Source organism: Lepisma saccharinum, chromosome 23 (assembly GCF_977018435.1).
Source record: "Lepisma saccharinum chromosome 23, izLepSacc3.1, whole genome shotgun sequence".
Classification (NCBI taxonomy): domain Eukaryota; kingdom Metazoa; phylum Arthropoda; class Insecta; order Zygentoma; family Lepismatidae; genus Lepisma; species Lepisma saccharinum.
In genome coordinates, this window is record NC_139251.1 from 53,930,137 (window position 1) to 53,936,176 (window position 6,040).

Genomic DNA, 6,040 nt, shown 5'->3' on the forward strand with positions numbered 1-6,040 from the left:
TTTGTACTTTAAATGATCATTGTAAAAAAGAGACAGCTCATTTTTAAGGCGCTGAGGCTTATTGAATATTTGGGGATAACACTGTTGGAGCTGGTATAGTGCATCGGAGGGGAAATTAATGGAATGTGTCTGAAATTTCGATGTGTCTACAAGACAGAGGAACTTCAATTTGTCACAGTCTTGAAACCGAACACTTATTTGCATCAAAATATTATCAAGTATTTCAAAGTAGAGGATTCTATAATTAAGGAAAACTTCTGATTGTTCTCTTCCGGTAGTCACACTCGTGAGTTTGGCTGTGTTTTCAAACAATGTACCGAAATATTGTTCGTTCCTTCTTGCCGTTAGAATATCAGTCGTACTCTTGATTTTAGCCACGCAGAAACTGATGTCCAACGATCTTTTCTGAAGAACATCGAAAAGAACGTCAGTCATACTAAAAATATCATTGAAAACTATGGCCAGGAAAGTGAACTGAAAACTGTTCATTTCATGAAGAAAACCTTTGCTTGATCGAATGGCCTTTTCATCAGATTCTGGATCGTCCATAATTATTTCAAATACATGTTTCAGCCTGTCCCAGTCTTCAATGATCACACGAATGAGTCTGGAATGGGAACTCCACCTCGTCTCAGTTAAAGTTGGAATTCTTTTGGCCAAAACTGAATCGAGAACATGCGTTCGTTTGGCAGATTTGTGAAAAAAATTTGGAAAACCACTGATACTCGCAAAAAATATGCGGCATTTTGAATTGCTATTGCAACTTTGTTTCAGAACTATATTTAGCCGATGGGCTAAACAATGGACAAACATTGCTTGAGGTGCTTTATCCTTAATTCTTTTCTGCAGTCCGTTTAAGTGCCCTGGCATTACACTTGCCCCATCGTAGCATTGCGCAACTAATTTACGTTCATAATCAAACTCTTTCAATACACCGTCTAACAAATGAAAGAGTGTTTCTGCAGACCTATCAGCACTTACGTCAAAAAAACCTAAAAATCGTTCAACCAGTTTCCCCTCTTCATTAACATATCTCACAATAATGGAGCACTGTGATATCTGGCAAATATCTGTGGTGTCATCCACTTGAACAGAAAAAAAACCTGAAGCTTTAATTTCATTCCTAACATATTCCTGTAAGTACTCAGAAATGCATGCAATGAGTTCGTTTTGTAATGTCTTAGAGTCACCACTGAACACGTTTTTTATTTTCTTGTAATGGTTCTGTATTTCTAACGAACTTCTCGATATTAATAATGCAACAAGTTCTTTGAAATTTCCACGATTAAGCGAAGACACGCTTTCGTCGTGACCCCTGAACGCAAGTTCTTGTTTACATAAATACAGCGTTGCGTCAACTATTAATTGTAGGAAAAGCCTATTTAATCTTACATTTTCATTGAACCGTACATTTAAAAGCCTACTATTTTCTTGAAGGGCATCTGCTATGGTATTCCTGTTTTTTTCAAAAACTTTGAATTGTAATTTACACTTTAAATGTTCCACCGAATCATTGTGCTTATGCAGAGAACGCGTTACATTGACAAAATCGTTATACCCTTCTTTATTCCACACATTGTATTTCTTGCTAAACAGTAAACAAAGCCAGCAGAACAACGATTGCAAATATCGACTACTACACAACCAAGGAAAATCGACAAACCAGGAACTTTTAAATTTAATGTTGTACGATTTCCCTGCCTTTTTGTTCTCTCGCTTAACTGATATTTGAAGAATGTCAGTGGGCCGCCCACAATTTAAAATGTCTTTTTTGTCTTGATCCGTCCATCTGGAAAATGGTGTCTGCAACAAATTACACACTAAGTCATTTACTGGGTTCATTGTACAAACCACAGCTCAACACATGAACACAACACACGATAGGAAACGCGAAACACACACGCGGAACAAGATCTCGCGAGAACGCAAAGATTTTGCCACAACCACTGGATGCTATGTTTTCTCCGACGAGAGAACTGCTTCACGTAGAAGGCGACACCCGTTCAAGGCCAACGCTAGGTGACGTCACCGTTGCCATGACAACCGGCTAAGTTTTCCGCACCCTGGCGGCGTTTGCTCTACGACGAACTCTTCACGTGCGTAGCGCCGAGCGGCGTATTATTTGAGTATTATCGTGTGCGTTCTGCTGGGAAATAGTTTAATTTAACAAGCAAATGAAAAATGTCAATATTAATTTGAAAATTAGGTAAAAACATCTGCACTTGTTGCACTTGGCCAGCCGCCACTGTATTATATATCTTTTCCATGATTCTAACGTCCCTTGTGAAAACGCGCTCACGTTATTTTGTTGCAGTTAATTGCTCTGACAACCTATAAATCGCAGAAAACAATATTATTTATAAAAATATATACAATTTCCCTATTCGAATTACATTAACATTTCCCAAATATCTCAAGGGGGGCAAGCGCCCCTGAACACCGCCCCCCCCCGGCGGGCGCCCTTGGTGACAGCCCTTCTTCTTGTCGAAAATTAAGGAATCACCTCCCTGAATGTTAAACTAAAACAAGTAAAAAAAAAAAAAACATCAATCACCCATGTTGACGTCTACGATAAGTGTGGCAGATGACGCCTAAAAACGAACAACAATTGTCTGTCAGCTTTAAGGACAAAGTCAATGTAAACAAATAAAGCCATTGTGGTTTTGTTTACATTAACTTCGTTCTTAGCGAAAGTTGAAGTTGCTAATCCGCCACTCTGATTACAGGACCAGTAGTGGATCGATGATTTCACAAGAACGTTGGCTCCAGGATATTTCGTTTCATCAGAGCCGAATTCGAACTACCAAGAGGGCGGTGGAATTTTATTAGTAAATCAATCTGAGGGTTATTTTTTTTAATATGTCATTAGCCCTGGGTAAGCCCTAGCAATCTTTTTGAAAGAGAACTGGGCAAGATTTAGGAACCAACAAAAGAATAGTGATTTGTGCTGCCATCTATGAATGAAAAAATACCAACAAAAGAATAGTGATTTGTGCTGCCACCTATGAATGAAAAAATACAAGTTCGATATTTTTTTAGAGCGCAGTTTCACTATCAGTGAAGTGTATATGTGGGGAAGATGTGTAAAAAACGCACATGTGTTGGTTGGAGATAATAGTATGACCTAGAATGATGTTATAGTCGGGTCCTAACAGGAAGCAGGGCGCCAACACAAAAGAACACATGAAAACATACGTATTGACATGGAACACGCGTTGTGCTACTGCAGCAATTCCCAAACAACGAGTCGCGAAACACTTTTCAGGAGAGAAATTCGTCACGTAGATTCATTTTTGGCGGTTTTTAATTAAGTGTATTTTTCACATTGTCACATTTTATCTCATAAAGAGCACGAATTATTTTTCCGATTCTACATAGCTTAAATTTTGATCTAAACTTAAAACTTCTACACTGAATGTAGTTAAAATATATACTGATGGACAAAAAAAAAACCGGACACCTTAATATTTGACATCTGAATTGCAATTAGTTATGAATTACGCTCTCAGTTTGGTAGTTTTCTGTAACTTTCGTTTTTGTTCTAATTTAACTTATTAATATATGTAGAACATCCTCAAAGTTTGTTTTCTGTTGAATATATTTCCAATAATTTAGTTAGCCTTCAAATCAGAATTTATGCGTTATCACACAAAATGCAAGTGTCCGAGTTTTTTTGTCCAGCAGTGTAGTTTTCTCAGAATATCAATTTTGCACATACATAGGTTACATGTCTTTGGCTTGGAGCGACGAAATTTCAAGGAATTTATAATTTTGAGATTTTGCCACACTGATGTTTTTCTTTCAATGTCTTCACGAAACACAGTTTGGGATCCACTGGATCGAGAAGTCTCCCCAAGGATATAATAATAAATGTGGATTTTTTTTCATTAATTTGCAATAGTTTACTGACGGAAGAGAAGAGGAAAAAGATGTGGCACGCGCTGTGGTTTCGGCAGCAAGTGATGGGGGTAAGGATGCCTGTTCGTGGCAAAAATAATATTAAGGGGAGGAGATACAGTTACGCACCAATTGCGCATTTATTTCAATATTGCCCCAATGGGCACTGCTACTAAAAAAAACCTGGGTGTATCCAAGAGTATGAATTTCTATCCATGTTGCAAGTGGAAGCGTTTTTTTATGTTGATTATTAAGCTGGACACGATGTTGAAAAATATTAAGAATAAGAATTTTCCGAATCCCATGTATTCCTTATGGGGAATCAACTTCAACATCCAGTTACGGCTAATCAAATGGAGGTTTCGACTTTTGAAATGCATCTTCAAACTGCCCTCTTTCCGTTGACATCTTTTTCTATTCCACCGAAAGTTTAATATTCCCAAGAGAACGAATCAAATCATACTCCCATATGATCAATGCTTTTCTACTTGCCTCCTGGTAGTGCTGCCAAACCTGCTGCACATAAAATAATTAAATTTCACCTTAAATGGAGTAAAAACTGACTTTCAAGGAGCTAGATTAACGAAGTGCTTCCTAGAGTAATGTTGGTTGTCAAAGGGGTGGGGCACTGCTATTATCGTTAACTCTAAATTGATGACAATTTACTCATAGTTTTCAACATCTAGATCCGGCGGCATCGCCCATCTCAATAATCCACCAATGGTGGTATGAAATCGAAAGTAAAGAATTTACTGATAACAATATTATGTCAATTTCACGTCAAACAAATAAATAAGTAGCTGGGGAGATAAGAGGGAGTGTGGCGAAGCAGCCAATATAACAATATCACGTCATGTGCAAAATGTATAATTATGACAAAAGTTGGTTTATGTGGTCCGGAACCAGTGATGGAATCATAGTGAGACACGGGGGTGGGCGTCCCAGTTCACAGCCGAACGAGTGCACGAAAGAGTCAGATCTGGATTCAAGAGAGCTAAGTTGGCACACTGCCACGGACGGTAGAGCTTGGGAAGACTCCCGTGGAGACTGTATTGCATGCCCTTAAATTAAATACTGTGCGTAACGGAGACTGTATCGCATGCCCTTAACTTCAATACTGTGCGTAATAATTTATCCGCTGTGAAAAAAAATATGAACATTTTGGTTAAGCGGCGGAGTCCATTCACCCTATCGCATTCAACTCAAACTCACCTGCCAGACAAGCTGAGCGCCGCTTTCAACAGAAGCACTACACTCTCGAACTCCCTTCACCTTGGATCCTTTTCGTTCTCGAATCACAACTTTTGGGTGCCTTGCTTCCATTTCAGCTTCCGTACGTCCCGCAGCAACATCGCCGGCAATTTCAGTTTTATCCTGCGATTCCGCGACCTGCCTCGCATCCTGTGCCTCAGCCGACGTCTCGATGTCACTTTTCGTGGAGGAGAAGTCCTGGCTGTCCGTTTCAGGTGAGACGTCCTTCGACATATCACCCAGAGATTCTTTGTCTACCGACCGAGGCACATCAACAACGGTTGAAACCGACGCCGCGGAACTTGAAGGCGATTGGCTCTCGTCCGAAGCCTTCGCTGCTCGTTGGATCTCTTTTACCTCTGGCGCCACTCTCCTCGAAGATCTGGATCGATATATGTTAATTCTTCTTATTACGGACGATACCTTGCTTCGCTTTTCGCTCTCTCGACTTTTGACACTTTCTATATCGATTCTCTTCCCTTCACTTGTTTTCTTTTTCTCTCGCGAGGGTTTTTCTGAACCTTCTTTCAAACGGCTAGTCCCACTTCTAACTCTACCTGGTCCCCTTAAGCTTCTTGATACGACCTTCGCCTTCTGCTTGAGTGAGTCACTCAAAGATGGCTTTTCGGGCGAAGCCATGAGGGAACCTAGGGATCTGGAGTTACGACTTAAATCTTCGCTCATTTGCACACGAGAATAGCAGCCACTCACACGAATAACGCACTCTAGCGTACAAGTCTAGGAACACATAAAAACAGTTCAAAGTAATCACGCATTTATGAAACCAAGACTTCAGCTCAGTGTTGGTTTCCAAAAAAAGTACAATCACCTTATCAACCGCAAAGTTTCGCGCAAAGAAGTTGTAGTCGACACACGATGAACACGATACGTC